Source organism: Canis lupus, chromosome 10, assembly GCF_048164855.1.
Source record: "Canis lupus baileyi chromosome 10, mCanLup2.hap1, whole genome shotgun sequence".
Classification (NCBI taxonomy): domain Eukaryota; kingdom Metazoa; phylum Chordata; class Mammalia; order Carnivora; family Canidae; genus Canis; species Canis lupus.
In genome coordinates this window covers 73,270,254-73,287,789 of record NC_132847.1, presented here as the reverse complement: position 1 = coordinate 73,287,789, position 17,536 = coordinate 73,270,254, and positions in this window count along the sequence as shown.

The following is a 17,536-nucleotide window of genomic DNA, read 5'->3' as shown; positions in this document are numbered from 1 at the left end:
CTGGGGAGGAAAAATGGGGGAAGATGTCGGGGTAAGCTTGTTCCACTTAGATGTGCCCATGTGTAACCAAGTGAGTTCTGGCAGCGTGTACGCCGGGTGGCCAAGCACAGGCCTTGTCCCTTGGACTCCTTCTCTTTGAGAATGTCTCTGATATCATGGAAAACAACGACTCCCACACTCGCGGAACAGGAGAACGCCTGCGGGAGCTGTCTACACCACTGAATGCAGGGTCCCAGAGGGAGAGCCATTCACCCATCCTCCTAATTTCTAGTTACAAGGAGGGAGTCTCACCTCCTTTCTTTCTTTTCTTTTTTTTTTTTAGATTTTATTTATTTATTCATGAGAGACACAGAGAGAGAGAGAGGCAGAGACACAGGCAGAGGGAGGAGCAGGCTCCATGCAGGGAGCCCGATGTGGGACTCGATCCCGGGACCCCAGGGTCACGCCCCGGCGCTGAGCCACCCGGGCTGTCCCACCTCTTTCTATACATCCTATTTCTCTCTCTCTCTCTCTTCTCAGTCTCTCCAGATATGCTTTCCCTCCCTCAAGCTTTTAATATCCGTGGAGTTCTGATGCCCCCTGCTGCTGGCTGCTGGTTGCTAGCTGCAAGAACCACACTTTTCCCTGGTTGCTTGCCTCTCCTTTTAAAAAAACAATACATATATATTTTTTAATTTTTTAATTAAAGTATAGTTGGCATAGAATATTTCATTAGTTGCAGGTGTACACCGTGGTGCTTCGGCGTTGGTGTTACATCATGAAACGGTCGTCACGGTAAGTCTAGTTACCATCTGTTACCATACTGACGTGGTACAGACTCCGTTCTCTGTTCTGGAAGGTTCTGCTTCTCAATCCTCTTCTCATTCTTGGTTTCCCTTGTCTCTGTATCATCTGTTCCTACTCTCATTATGCTTTCCTCCTGTGTCATCTAAGTGTTGGGCTCTCCTTCCTCACCGTTCCTGTGTCTTAATCCCCATATCTTGGTTTGAACATCTTTCTCTTCACCTTTTTGCTTCTCTCTCAACTTCAGTTTCCCATTGACTTCTCCCTGCCTTCATCTCTATCCCAAATCTCTGAATTCCTATATCCTGATTTATTTCACCAGCTCCATTTCTGTTGCACACCCTTACCCATTCGTTGGCAAAACGAGTGGAGAAACACACCAAGCGTTCCTCACTGATCTCAGAAAACTGAACGAGAAGCTGGTCAGCTTACTCAACAGCTGAGGTAGTTAGCTCTTTTTTACACATCATCCCTCTATTTCAGGGGCAAATCATTTTCACTATGTTCTAGAAAGTTAGATTTCTTCTGCAGTGTTCACCACAAACTTGCTGTGTGACATTGAGCAAGCTATTCTCTGTTTCTGAGCTGCATGTTTTAAAAAATGTATGCTTGGCAGGGGTGGGGGTGGGGGGGCGGAGTAAGTATTAGAAGACTCTGGGCCATCTTGGAGCTCAGAGAAGGGAGTTATGGTTCTCAGGCTCCCCGTGGGAGGACAGTGCTTGTCACATCTGTGCCTCTGGAGCTCTCCTCGTGAGATGCCTGCTCAGGAGGTCCTGTTGACGGATAGATTCTTTTGTTAACAAATGGGACTAATATTCCAAGAACCCCACTGGCCTAAGTTTGTTTCTCTGCCAAAGTGAACTATCATTAGCATTTGAGGCAAACACCCAAACGACCTAACCAACGTGGATCTCCATCCATCTGGGTTCACAGGATGGAGGCTGTACACGATTAAGCGGAGGGCGCATGATTTACAGTAATCCCCATGACTTTTCAAAGGAGAATGCTGGCTTGGGGGTACCACCGGAGGTTGTGTACTGAACACTACCATATCAGACACGCACCGTACCTGATTTCACCAGGGTGCTCACACTTATCTGGCAAGGTGTTAATTTATGGATCAGAAAACCGAGCTTCAAAGAAGTTAGCTATGTTGGTGGCTGGTAAGTTTAGCAGATCCAGGGTTTAGAGCTGAATCCTTCAGATTCAAAAACCTGAGGGATGTGAATCAAAAATAGACCGAATCACAAGGAGACATTGGACTAGATTCTTTGCTTCCTTGGGGCTCAAATCCCTCCATCTGTAAGAGGAGGGGGACTCACCTTATGGTGTCCTATAGGATCTCTGAAATTATAACACATTAAGGTTCTGATACTCTGTCAACTGCTCACTATCTCCCCTGACTTCCCACCCGTCTGTTCCTCCCTCCATCCACTGAGACCACAATCACACAGGTCGCCTGTTCTGGGGGGTGGGGGGTGCAGTGGTGTTGGGGCCAGAACAGGAAACTGACAATCAGAACGCTCTTGCTTCCCTCACCCATGGGGAGCCTGCCTCCTCTACAATTCCAGTTTCATTTGCCTGCCAGTGACTCGCAAATCCCCACCTCCGTCAGGTTCTAAGCACCAGAGCCCTGATGTTTGACCAGCCATTTCTACTTGGGGGACAGAACTGATTTTCTCTTACGATGGAAACCACTCTCTTTCTTTCCATCCGTGGCCAAATACAACTTTGCCTGAGGCTTACTTCTCAGTCATCCCAGACCCCTCCTTCTGCTCAACTTTTCATACCTGGTCATCTTCTTTTATTTATTTATTTATTTATTTATTTATTTATTTATTTATTTATTTATTTTTGGTCATCTTCTTTTAGTTCGTCCTCTAAACCTATCCCCTCTACACCATTACCTTCACCTCCACTCTGGACTAAGACTATCGTTGGTGAGAACATGTTCACGCCGAAGCATTCTACGTCGGCGGGTTTCTCTCGTTGCTAAGACTATGTCATAATCAACTTTTGGTTTCTCACAGTGCTTAACATCTCATCTTTATACATGTGCTAGACACTCTTTGTTTTTGCTTTCTGAAGGTCAACACTGTGGTAGAGGGAACAATTCAAGCATGAAAGGGAAAGGAAGGGAATATAAAAGACAGAAATAACGTAGGGAAGGGGAGATAAATATTTAAATGTTTTCCTGTATTACAGAACTCACTCAAGATATAAAATGCGCTTTGCTCTTGGTTCGCTTTTTATGTTTAAGTGGTGATCGCAGAGAAGGAAGACCAAAAATATCGAAAGATGAGAATAAGGAGTCAACTGAATATCACATTGGGAATGACAATTTCAATTCTCTGAAATCAGAATCTAGTAGGGAAGCAGCACTCGCTTTACGGGGTTTTGCCTCTGAAAACACCTTTTGTGAGTGTACAGTTATCCTGCAAAGCAAGATTCGTCCGTAGCCCAGATACACTCTCTCTTCCAGCTTTAGGGAAACCGCTGGGCATGCAGTGGCCCCTGGTGGTGCCCTTCCAACCATTATCATCGCTTCCCCCACAGCGCAGCCTCCCCAGGACAGATGCTAGCAATCGATACCAAACACCTTACACTTAAATCCATCAATGAAAAGGCTGTTACAATAACAGCAGCTATTTTATGTGGCTACTGATTTCTTTCGTGCCTCCCAGACCCAAAGGTAGGAAATAATAACTGGTCATTTTTCATCAAGACAGACAATATAGGGGGACAATCGGAGCAGAGCTGCTTCCTGTGAACTGTACCGCCCATGCAAGCCCTGCTTGCAGAGAAGACAAAAGCCTACTTCCTGCAAGGTGCATATGCATATACCAATGGAGAACAGCAATAGGAATCTCCACCAACTTGATAATGCAGGCAGCACAAGCCAATTCTGCATTCCTGGGCAAACCCATCACCCTGGCTCCATGTGAGACTCCAAACGAGGCTGTGTGCCTGGGAGAAGGACACCCTCAGGCCCATTTCACAGATAGGCAAATGGAGACACACGAGGGACAGGCTCTAAGGCTGCAGAACCTTTTTCCCCCTCAAATGGAAAAGCAGGAGATGATTCAGTGATACAGACCCAGGCATTACTGGAGTCACAGCAAATTGGATTTTTGAAGAATATTTAATTACTTGGGGAAATGTTTATGGTATAAAGGTAAGTGAAACAAGAACCATGTGTGCATGGATTATAATCCTGATTTTGTAAAAGTTTTATGTAGACACATATACATATCATGTATCAACCAAAAATATCTCTGAATGGTGATATGCATGATTTTAGGCTCCTCCTTATGCTTCCCTGTGTTTTATAGATTTTTTCAATATGTATATGTTCCTAACATATTAAATTTTAATTTGAATTAATAATATATAGGTTTACACACATACATCAAAAGCAGATAATTTCAAGAGAATAATCCATTTTTTTTTAACTCTCTCTTGTTTTCCCCCATGGAAGCAATAAAACCATGACTGAAGTCACATGTTTTATCTCTCTGAGCTTCACAATCTTTATCAATCTAAAGAAAAAAAAAAGCGTATTTCTACCGCTTGCCTAATTTACATGGCTTTTGAAAAACAAACGAAGAAACAAGATTCCATGCCTTGAACTCAAGTGTGCAGGCAAAAAGGAAGTAGAGGTCTGATGTAAGACGGGGATCCCTACTCCTGAAACCAAACATTTATTTCGTTTCTTTCTGTCTTTGCCAAGCTGTAGGTTGTAGCAGCCCCTGTGATTATCTCTCCACAATCAAATGGGTGCAAATCTAGGGCAACAGATGCATCTCCAGCAAAGGGGGTGGGAGCCTCTAATTATAGGATTTATGTGAGATGAGATTTGCACAGAGGCAGAGAGACAGAATGCAATAGTGGTGGTAGGAACTACTCCCCAAGCAGAGAAGGATAGGGAGGCTTTGAGAGGACGCTGCTCTCTTTGTGCCCCTCGGTGGTTCATAGAAAGAAAAGGAAGTGAAAACTGTAACCAGGTGTCAAGCTATTAAATTAAATTTAAGGAAGCTATATTAAAATCTTAAAAAAAAAAAAGTGTGTGGGGTGGGGGTGCTCAGTGGGTTAAGTGTCTGCCTTTGGCTCAGGTCATGATCTCAGGGTCCTGGGATCCAGCGCCACCTCTGGCTCCCCACTCAGCAGGGAGTCTGCTTCTTCCTCTGCTCCTCCCCTTGCTCATGCTCTCTCTGTCTCTCAGATAGGTGAATAAAATCTAAAAAAAAAAAAAAAAAAAAAAAGGAAAAACTATTGAATAGCTACTTTCTGGTGGGCACTCTGGGATTAGGAAGGCAAACAAGGCAATGGTAAAGAAATGAAAGTTAAGAATAGTATTTTTCTAGCACCTATTGGGTGTCAGGTACCGTGATAGACTCATTGATCATTTTTAATTTTTACAATAAATTTGTGAGGTTGAGATGAAATCGTTTACCTACGGCCACCGGGATAGGTCAGTTGCCTCCATGCGTCAGGCACTCCTTCAACAAGAGCATCCTAGAATGCCTGCAGGTCTGCAAGCATGCCAGGCTCTCCTACACTTGGCTTCTTTATCATGTGCACCTGGAATGTTCTCTGCATCTTCCTCACTCGAACTAAATCTCCTTCAAGAATTAGTCCAACTGCTGTCTCCTCCAAGAAGCCTTCTATCACCCACCTATTCTCAGGCTATTTTATCTAATTATGTGTTTGGTTTCTGTATCCCTACTACACAGTGTTCTTCCCTTAGAGTCTCTGGTGCCCAACACAGTGTCCAGAGAAAACTAGGTGCCTGATAAATGTGTGTTTTCTAACTAAAAGACTGGATGGCTTTGTGGAAAGAAAGGGAAGGATAAATGGATGAATAAATAAAGGGAGATGTGATTCAAAGCATCAATGAAAGACAGCATGAATGTTTCTGATAGGGCTCTGAATGCTCAAGACATAGATGGTGAAAGGAGGTTAAAAAAAAAAAAAAAAAGACTGGACCACAGCAGAGATGCAGAAACAGATAGGTCACAAAGACCAACATCAAAATAACACCACATCCAGGAAAACCATGACTATTTTTAGCGTGCGGTTTCCGAAAAGCAGCGTCAGATTTATTGCATCTGGCCTATGCATTTTGAAAATGTCCAGCCATCCTGCCTGTTTCTTACTGGGTGCCTTCTCTTGGGCTCATGTAAAAGCTGGGCCCCCCCAAATAGGGACAGGGGCAAATAGCTGCCTCAGTCCTACTGCATCAAACTGTGCGTGTTTGTAATTTCCCAGCGGACTCTGATAGTCGTGTTTAGGATCTTCTACTGTCCTAGAAATTCTTGTCCTGGAGAGAAAGCTGTATCAGATAGTCTTTTATACCCCCATAAAATCAGGCATTTGTGGTAATACAACCACCAATTATAAAAACAATACTCCTTTTCTTTCAATGCCTTGTCATTGACAGAGGATTGGGGTTAAGGTTCTGTGCATTTTCTCATTTCATCTTCACAATGTCCTTCGTGGGGTGGGCGTGATCATCTCTCTGAGGAAATTGAAATTCAATGACATTACTTACTTTTCTTTGGTCCTAGTCCCTCAGATACTTTTCAGATGTCCTCTCCTTTCTCATTCTCTCTCCTCCTTTATTAGAAACTATTAGTGCTCACAGATACGTGGGCCTCCTTTCCTTCTGGATACATGGAAGGACCACCCTTCCCGGCTTTTTATAGTGAGGAGGGGCCGGGTGACCAGATCTCGCCAATGATCTGGGAAGAGAAGTCCGGGTGTTAATTGCTGGGGCTGCAAGTTCCTTTGGCATCCCCCCTTCCCTGTCCAAATCTCTTGCTCCCTTCTTCCCCTATTGAGGCTTCATGTTGAGAAAAGAGAGTCACAAAAACCAGAGCTGCCTGGGTAGCTGAGCTACTGCCCTCACGAGACGCATGGACTTTATATAAGTGAGAATTAAACTTTAGTGGTGTTAATTCTAAAACCTTTGAAAATTGGCTATTAATGCAGCATAACCCATTCTCACCAGATTAATGTAGATGCTCCTATGAAGAATAGCAAACCTAATTCCTGGCCTCTGTGGCCCCCATAGATCAGTGTCTGAACCCACACTTCCCAGAGGTTTTTCCAGTACTCTACACTTAGGGCTCCCCTGGTGAGCTCCTACAGACCATTAATCATGGCCTGTAATCATCTCAGGAAGTGCACTTAACATTCAGTCCCTGATCAATATTCCTCCCCCGACTTCTCCACTCCTACTCCCTTCCCCTGAATCACTGAAATAAACAAGCCAGACTCTCCCCAGGTGACCCAGACTCAGGCTGCAGTGCCAGCCAGAGCCCCTCTACACCAGTCCAGACCCACGGGCCTAGGAACCATAGAAAAGACCAGAAGGTCAAAAGAACATTTGCAAATTTGGGCACCCCTGGCGCTGGTAGGAGTGATCCAGTGGCATTACAGACAGGAGCATAGCGGATGGGATCCACCCAACCCAGCACTCCCTTCCTCTAAGCAGAGCCATTAGAAAACTTACAGTTTCCACGCTAACGCGTCTTGGGGCAAGACATTCGCTGGCTCAGAAGACATCTTCAACCTCCGAGCATGTCCAACTCCTTACCTCGTTCTTTATCATTTCACGCCTACGTGTTCCATCCAGGGCCTTGACTACCCCACTTGACAGTCGGAGAAATCTGCTCTTCTTCCCCACAGCAGCTCCTGAAGCATTTGCGAAAAGTTGCCAGGTGTTCCTCGGCTGACCACAGCGTTTTCATTGTACGACTAAGGAAAATAATCCCCAGGGGGAGGGGCATTAGCCAAGATTTCACAGCTGATAGCTAACGTTTCTAACTGTGCATCCAGTGTTCTTCCTTTTTACTTACTCATCTGTTTATCCAACAAATATTTTTTTCTTAAAATTTTTCATAAAATTTTTAAACTTTTAAAATTTCTTAAAGTTCTCAAATTTTTTTTTCTTAAAAATGTTCAATACATGACACATGCATAGCAGGTGATATAGGGCCTCCAGTTTGTATATGATTCAGCCCCTGCTGAAGGGAAGCAAACGTTCTAATAAGCTATGTGGACATTTGCAAACGCTATAGTCAAAAAGAGGTGGGGGCTTCTATTTGTTAACTGTCTTCTAAATGTCAACATTGACAGTACTCCTCGTGTATTATTTCATTTATGTTTTCCGCCACTGTACAGTTGGCGGTCTCACCCCAACTCACCAATTTAAGAACAGAAACAGCGCTCCAGGTCTCTACGACTGCCTGCCAGGCCACTCCAGTGCCATAAAGCCATTTTATTACGCTCACGGTTTCTGTGGGCCGGACATTAGGACAGGATACAGCAGGGAGAGCTTGCCTCTGCTATAAGGTATCCAGGCCATGAAGAAGACTCACATGGCTAGAGGCCGGAATCGTCAAGAGATTTCTTGCCCTACAGCCTGGAGCCTGAGCTGGGGTGAGCCGTGGCTGGGTGCAGCTAGGACTGTCCATTCGGAGACACCTACACGTGGCCTCTCCGGGTGGCTGCGGCCTCTGGTGGCAGCTGGGTTCCACTGACTTAGCATCAAAGTCACGCAATGTCCCTTCCACCTTCTTCTAAGTGTCTATAAGGCAAGTGTGGATTAATTTAGAAATTAGACTCTAGTTTGCAATGGGAAAATGTCAAGGTCATACTGCCGTGTAGGATGGCAGATACCACTGTGACAAATACTTAAGGTTCATGTTGTGTGGCTGCTACATGGTGGAAGCAGGAACGTGACTCTAGGCCTGATTGGCCCCGGCAGATTCTGCCTTAAGACTTCAGGAGACTGGTGGACCACTGTTACTAAAGAAGTCTGTCTCCAAGGACAAGATGCCATTTGTTAAGGACTTGGAAGGAGGGAGAGGTTTGCATTCTAGATCTGGAATAAAAGATGGTTAGAGTCACAGAGGCAGCCATCAGGTGCTTCCTTCACCGTCTCTGGGCCATCTTCTACACCAAGCAAGGGGGCATGGAGAATTATCCTCCCCTAACATCAAACAGCAGCACCAGCCATTGGAAAGTTCTTGAGACTAAAAGCTGGCAGTTTTTGCCAGATGGTAAGGTCCCAGATGCTACTGCCCATTAACAGGCAACTGAGCCTGTGCAGCACAGCCCAGCTATAGGCAGAAAAGGGGACAGAGCTAAGTGGGAGAAAACAGAACAAAACAACTCAATTTGGGAGGCTCGGGGCAGGCTGAAATCCAGACAGAGCGTGATGGCAGCCACAGCCCATTGCCCTCCAGCAGTGGCCTCTTGCGTCTCTGCGTAGTAACCAGAATTGGCTTTAGAGGGCATTTGGCATAAGAATTTGAGGAGACTTTTGTGGGTTAATGGTATACCCTATATTGAGAAAGTCAGGCAAAATCAGGTTCAGACTAAAGCACAGAGAGAAAGAGAGAGAGAGAGAGGCTTATATGAAGATCTTGTGGAAACCCAAACTGTCACAATTTCCAGTGTTTCCCCAATACATTCCCCCGTAACCACTGACACCAGGATCCGAGCTCGTTGTATCATATACGTACTTCATTACTTGTTCATTATTGGCTGGCGCCCACCTGTGAATGTGAGCTCCATGGGGAGAGTCACTTGGTTCTGCATCCTCAACACCGAGGGGTGGTCAAGCATGTGAGGATCGCTCAGCGCTTGGTAAATAAATCAGCACTGGGGAGGGGAAGGGGGGCAGACAGGCTTGCTGCTACAGCTTTTCCCTTAGTCTCTGGAGGATACATCTGACCCTGTAAGGTTGTCAGGGAGCCACAACTGGCGTTCTGGACACACCCCGGTTTCAAATCCTGTGTGGGGAACCGGACTTCAAACATATTCGGAATGCAATCCCAAATCTTCTACTTAGTAGCTGTGCAACCTTGGCCTGTCATTTAGCTGTTTTGAACTTTGATTTCCTTTAAATATTTTCATCAGAAGGTCATTGTGAGAATCAAATCAAATCGCAAAAGCATTTTGAAGATAATGATGAGGCAGGGGGCTCAGTCATCTGGTCCAGCAAATCCCAGGTTACTTGCTGCCAAGCTTGGATAAGCGAAGGAAAAGAAGAAAGGAGAAGCAGGGAGGGGAAAAAAGGGAACAAACAGAAGGAACAGGAAGAAGAGGAAGGGAAAGAGGCCAGGCTTCTCCCACACAGGAGCCCTAGCCAGACAGGAGGCAGAGCCAGGCTCCCTCGAGAGGCTTGGGGCTCACCCACCCCCCGAACTAATCCGTCATTTCATGCTCCCCAGCCCTTCTGATTGGGTCTGACAATTAGCACAGCCTTGGCTCTGTGTTTATGGCACGATGAGGGCTCCAGCAGACACCATTAGCCCTGACTTTATGGGGATTTATTCAGACTATTACCGTGACTCATACTTTAGTAATGAGGTCTCTTTTCCAGGGGCTCAGTGCTTTGTTGCTGGCGTCCCTCCACCCTGCCTCTCACGGGAGCCCCATTTCCATTTTCGTCCCAGAATTTCTTAGCTTCCCTCTTGGTCTCAATCACCACCATGGGTGGGGAACAGACCATGGTGTCTGTGACTTCCCTTTTGCAAAGAATCATAGACTCAGACACCCAGCTAGACCAAGTTTATAAACGAGGAGTGACTAAACATACAGTGTGAAGAGCATGGGGCTTGTTTTCTAGAGAAACAGGAGAGAGATGTTGGACCTGCTACAAGAACTCAGATTTGGAGAAGTGTTTATATTCCTTTACCTTGCTGGATGTAATTTAGAATTTAGAGGTGGAATTGAACTTAAGAGACAGACAAAAATCTCAGTGCATAAATGGGGAAACCAAAACTCGGGGCTGGGGCGAGACTTACGCAACATCTCACAGGAAATGGTGTTTAGATCTTGAACTTGTAACTTCTGACTCCTCTTTCCACCCTGTTCTTTCAATGTATTAATTTATTTATCTATTCAAGCAAATACTCGAATCGAGGATCAAGGGTCAGCTGTGTCCTGAAACCTTCCAAGACAATTAGGATTAGCTTGGTCCCTACCTCCCTTTTGCACCTTCTGAACCCTGAACATAAATACCAACATTATGGACTTTAACACAGCATTTATAACTTTGCGTCAAAGGGGGCATCTCTTTCCCTAGTCTGGAATCTTCCAGAGAGAGCTCTGGTCTTATTCACGTGTGTATCCCTGTCATTGGCTGGGCACAAGGGCTGGCGCAAAGCAGATGCTGTTTGTAGATAAATATTAGTGAATGAATGAATGAACTTTGTCTTCTGATCACCTGCTAAGTACCAGCGAGCACTATAGACTCGGGACCATCCTCTGTTCCGGTTGCCTCCTGGAATGTGGTCCAGCACATTGTGGGCAGACATCATCCTTTCTCTTGTCCTGATCTTTGATTTTCCCAAACTACCTGGGGAATATGTAGCACTGTCCTCTCAAGAGACTGATTAGTGCTGATTTAGAAGTTCATGGAAATTGATTTGAACTTGAAGGGGAAGCAATAAGCCCTTCATCCTTTGGGAGCTCACATAACCATTTTCAAGTTCAAAGTTCCCTTTGCCTATTTGAGTGAATCACTGAGGGCATTCCTAGGCAAACCAAACCAAATACATCTTAAAAAAAATTTTTTTAAAGGCAAAAAAAAAAAAAAAAAAAAAAGAAAAAAGCTGGGCACTAAATCCCAGAAAAAAGAAGGAAATGGAAGAATGGAAGGAGCCAGAAAGATGTTTAATTCACCTGCCAATCTGATTTGGACGTTCTCAGGGTTGCCTTATGCCTCTTAAGTCCCAGGTGAGGCGGTGACTGTCCAGGGGAAAAGACCTCAAGACAAAGACCCACGGTGGGCTGTGAGTGGGCAAGATACAAACAGGCAGCCGTTTCCACCAGGTAGGCTATAAATCCAAACTTTATTACCTTTTATTATGTTGTTTCAACAGACTCTTAAAGACAGCGCAACGGTCGGTTGATAGCTGCACTAAATCTCTTTCATTTTCTCCCCATATTACTTTCGCCTCCTGGATTTTTTTTTCCTCTCTCTCTCTTTTCATGAGTCAAATTTTATCGGTCTTCTCTAGAGGATGGAAGTAGAATAGAAACATTGTTTATGATTGGGAAACAAAACCCAACAACCCCCAAACCCCAAAACTGTGAGTAAGCAATGAACGTGTGCATGTAACCTATATATGTATACATTCTATTTGTGGAAATACACACACACAGAGATATATCCACAAATCTCAAAGTGGAGGAGAAGCATAAATCCAATTATGACAAATGAGGTTGGGGGGACATGGCAAGAATGAAGTTAAGAGCAATTTACCGCCGAGAAGTCAAAAGGCTGAAATGGAATGAAAATAAACTAGGGATCACAATTTCTAAAAGCCCTGCTTAAAGAACAGAATTCCGTTAAGGGCTAGAAAGTAGTTCCAAGAGTACTCTGAGGTACTAAAGTGAGGCAGAGAGGCAGGTATACGGGAAGGAGGATGAGTTCGTTAGGAAAAAGTGAATTCTAGGATCTGTCTGGGCTCTAAAGTAAGGCTCAGACACAATTTTTATTGCATTTGATGAAATAGTTATTAAGCAGATATGGAACAAACAGGTCTTTCACCAACTTTCCTTTCCTTTATTAATCAATAATTATCACCTTATAGATTGACTAGTAGGTGCCCATTTCCATATTACCCATCCTTAACTATGATTCACAACCATAAAAGAACCAACCACCTCCAATAGATATTGACAATTGTCTCACTTTGAAAACCCCTTAATCTACTCTTCACTTATTCTTTTTTTAAGAAGTATGTATGTATTTTTTATTTATTTATTTGAGAGAGAGAGAGGGAGTGCACATGAGCAGTGGGGAGGACAGAGGGAGAGGGAGCAGCAGAGTTCCCACTGCAGGGAGTATGACCTGGGCCTCGATCCCAGGACTCTGAGATCATGACCTGAGCAGAAGGCAGACACCTAACCAATTGAGCCACTGAACTGTTCCTTCTCATTCTTGAAACTGCTCCCACCACTCTGATCTGTCTCTGAGCCCCTCGCCCTCTGTTCCTACTGTCCCATGTTATCTCTGGTCCACCAGGCCTGGAAGACATTTTTTTTTTCATCTTTATACTGTTCCTTCTTTTAGATCTGATTGTCAGCTCCCAGAGAACTGGAATCATGTGCATCTTGAGTTTGGCTGCCTTGTTCAGGGCCTGGCTCTGGCATTCACTAGCTGTGTGATCCTGGCAAGTTATAATCCAGCAAGAAACTCTGTTTCTTCATCTGTTAAATGGGGAAATGCTCCCATCTATGATTGATGTGGGGTGGTATTAAGGATTAAATAGACAACAGATGAAAAGTGCTGGCCCTGCTATACCACTTTCTGGCGAGAGGCAAGAGGCTCTTACGTTTCCTCTACCCATAAGAAAACTAGCTTAACAGCCAACCGTTTGGAACATCATCAGGTAGGGTAATGCAGTGGTTACAAGCTCAGAATCTGTAGCCAGACTTTACAGATTCTCTTCTAAGCTATACCATTTACTACTCTATGACTTTGGACAAGTTGCTTAGCCTCCCTTTGCTTCTTTTTCCTCATTTAAAGACCCTAGTAACACCTACTCTATAGCGTTCTTGTAGCTGCTAAGTGAGTTGATTCAAGGAAAGTGCTTAGAACAGTCCCTGACACATAGCAAAGGTTTAATAGATCTTAACTAGTATTCTTGTGATTTAAATGAAATAATACACATGAGGGACCTAGGTCATAGTAGGAGCTCATCAAGTGGTAATCCCCATGCAGAAGGTGAAGTCATTCTACTCCTAGGGCTAAAGTCTGTTAAATCCAGATAATGCATTGCAAGAAAATGGAATTTTTATCTCTTGTAGTCAAGGTGAATGACGGATCCCATCATTACCAAGTATTTGTTTTTCATTTGTATTCTTTTTGCTTCAATATTTTGTTCAGGTAGAGTGCCCATGAGATCATGCCCAGAACTTGCATGTTCACCAGATAGGAAACTTTTGTTGTTTCTAATGAGGAAGCCAATTCTTCAAGCCTTGTTAGAATTGCCAAACAGGGTTTCCTGCTGGGCGGTTTCATTTACTTGGCATCTCCTGCTGAGAGACACCGGTACCATTCAGGGAGTGGGGAACAGAGAAGACAGACAACTGAATGAGAAATACCAACTGAAAGTTGTCATCACCTTCCAGAGAATAGGAACAGATTATTTTTTAACAAAATGAATTTTAGGAGTGAGACAAACTCATTGCATTTATATATACTGAAAATGTCAGAGTTAAAAAATAAAATCTTAGAAAGCATCTAATCCTACAATGGCAGTGTTCCAATTGGTTGATAGCAGCTGCAGGAAGCAGTAGAGAGAATGATCCTGAGGCTACTTCCTAGCCTCATGCAAAGGTGTTGTAATCCATTAGTGGTGTCAGCCATGGGCAAGGAGTTGGACAATGTGGGACCACCTTGCCACGTCTCTCGTCTCTCTATTCCGCATCTAGTCCAACTTCCTAATTTTACAAATGGGAAAACTAAGAACTACTAGCCTGCTGATGTTTTCAGATTCCCTATGTTGGGGAAATAGGGGCTTAGATTGTGTTCATTTTTATTTTTCATTTTTTTTGACTGTGTTCATTTTTAAATGCCATTTTAGTAAATGCAAATTTACGGAGATAGGAAGAACTGAATATAAATAAGAATGATGTGTGTATTCTTGGCAAGAAGTTGGATACAGCTAAATAGATTTTATCTAACTCTTGAATAATGTCTGATTTCCTGGATAGTTTAAGCCACCTTTTTCCTGTTCCCCACTGGTAACAATCCTTCCTGACTATAAAATCTATTAAAAATGGTCTGACCCTTGTTAAAATCTCCACTGATTCTAAAAGACTAAGATGTATAACTAAGTTAGACTTTACTAAGAATTTAGGAATAAATATAACAGGAAAAGCGTATGTGATATTTGTGGGCAGTCTTCTGAAGAGTTTCAGCCTGGAGACATTTTTTCTAGGTGGTTTATGGATTTATGAAGTTATGTTGCAGTTTTTATTGTTGTCCTAATAGCAATACTAGCAATTGGATTAAACTAACAAACAAACCCTCCCTTATATTATCTCATTGGTTCCTTATATTAGCCCTGTGAGGTAATTTAATTCTTGTTTAACAGGGGAGAATTTGAGCTTCAAAGAGAATCGGTTGGAAATACCAATTAAGTCATCCCCGATCCTTCCTCCCCCTTCCCTTTGATCATTCATCTTTGGAAGGAAATCACAGATTGGACACACTAATGTCCCTGATCCAATCCAGAATTTCAGTCTCCCACATCTCTTCCCTCAACCCTGGGCAATCAACAGGTATAAGTGAAGTTGCAAAATGTTAAGTGCTAGATGAAAAGCACAGGATTCTAGAATAATTGAATGAAGAACATTACTTCTGTGGGTAGAATCAGAGGACATGTGGGTTAGAGGGACTGAATTTGATTCTCCAAGCCAGATACAAGAAAGAAGAAGAGGATTAAAGAAAAGTCTCAGAAAAGTGGCATAGAATCCTTACCTTGAAATTTAATGAGGAAGAAAGATACTGCATGGTCTCCTTGGAGTTAAATAAATAAACGACTGTTTCTGACCCTTCTCTCTTGTTTCTTGGTTGTTATTGTCAAAGCTGACATGCAGCCACCATAAGAGGTTCTACTGTAGTCAGTGACCCTGCTCAAACATACCACATGTTTTTAGTGACACATGAATCTCTTTGTGAATTTGTTCTCTACCATTTGCTTCATGTGTGACCTCAGGTATATGATTTCACTCCTAGGCATTTCCTTTTCTTTTTTCCCTACACTTTGCCTAATCTGCTTAGAAGGAATAATGGTATCTATCTCCTGGGGTTGGTGTGAGGATCATTACTGACATACAAAGAGCACTCGATATATAGCATGTACTCGGCGCATTAGTTTTCTTCCTCATTTCTTATTGTCAGAAGTACCTATCTGGCTCAAAAGGAAAGAAAATATTTGATTTTCCTCAAGTAGAACCAAGCCTGTAGATGAGAGTATCAGGGCTAAAATTGAACTTTGTGTGTATATGTGACACCACGTAGAACATTTCATCAATTTCTAACTCTGTTCAGCTAGAGACTTAGGGTAGATCTACAGGAAGGCATAGAAGTGACTCCAAATTATATCAACCTGGTAAATTGCTCAGGGATTGTGATGCTTTGCCATTAAAAAAAAAAAAAAAAAAAAAAAAAAAAGACTTTTAAGTCCCCAGTGGCTTCTAGCTTGATCTAACAGAAGTCGTTCTTCAGAAATGTTACTAAATACTCATTTAATGAGTGCGAGGCAAGAGGCACAATCTAATATGTATGAGAACAGATAATGCAAGTTGTAATAGGTTCCATTTCATAGAATAAAACTTAATTCATATGAAGTCATTGAGGTGAGATAAGAAAAACTGGAGTTTTAGGATTTCGCGACCCAAAAATGCACACATACACATCTTTACCCGTATCCATACCTATATGTATATGGATGCATTTTTTTCTTTCAGATGCAAGTGGTAATTTTACCTACCATATCTAAATATTTTCTCAATAAAGATCCTTGTAGGATGGATAAGATTCTGTTATAACTAGCACACCATTTAATATCATCCATGTGGATGTTTCTAAAGTACAAAGAAGCAATTTCTACTATTAAGCTGTCTTATCATTGCCTGCCCCACAATCTTTGTAATGCTATATTAAAAAGGCTCACTAAATAAAACATTTTAAATAGTGTGTGTGAAGGCTTATTTCAAGCTGCAAGCTATGATTGCACAGATTGACCACCACCATTAATCAGTGTTCTTCGGATACAAATGTTCTATCAGATATTAGGATAAAAGGTCTCTTTGGAGAAGTAATAGGTTGGTCTGCCATTACTCGTTGCATTGTAACTTGAGAGGCTTATCAAGTGTCATCAGGGCCTTATTTGAAACCAAAAACACACAAGTAGATCGTTTCTCTGGGAAGATGAGTAGAACATAAAAGTTACCTTGAGGAACTCAGACGGTTGGTGGGAACAGGAGGTTGTGGGAATGTTGATCATCTGACATGGAATAGAGATGGGTAAGAGGAGAAGAGTGGCCCCGGGACAGAGCCAGGTGATGGACACGGGTGCCCACTCAGAGTCTTCCAGTTAGTCAACAAATACTTGCGAGCATATACAATGGAAAATATATATTTATTTCTATCACAGCATGTGTAGGTCTCAATAGTAAATGTGAAGAGTAGAGCCCTTGCCCCTAGGGTTTGTGGGCCTGTCCATGTACTCTTTTTAAACGTGTGTTTCCTGGACCAGCGGCACCAATATCACCTGGGAACTTTTTAGAAATGAGTATTTTCAAATCCCACACTAAACCTACTGAGTCAGAAACACTGGGGGTGAGGCCCAGTGCTCTGTGTTTTAATAAGCTCTCCTGGGAGATTTTGAGAACCACGGGTCTAATGGAAAGTGTTCTATGACTTCAGTTCCTCAAAACCACTCTGGCCAAGAACGTGTGAATGGGGAGCAGAGCATAAAGTGGCAGAAAAGTGACTGATAAGATTCCTTGAGCTTTTGCTTGTCTCTGCCTATAGAGAATTTTGGTACTTCTGTGATATTGCCTGGTGCATGGCATCCTGGAATTTTCTGCCCACCAGAATTATTGAAGAACTAGTTTATTCATTTATTAATTAATTCATTCATTCATCCTACAAGTATTTGTGGAACATTTATATTAAGCACTGTTCCAGGCATGTGGATGCAGTGGCAAATAACAC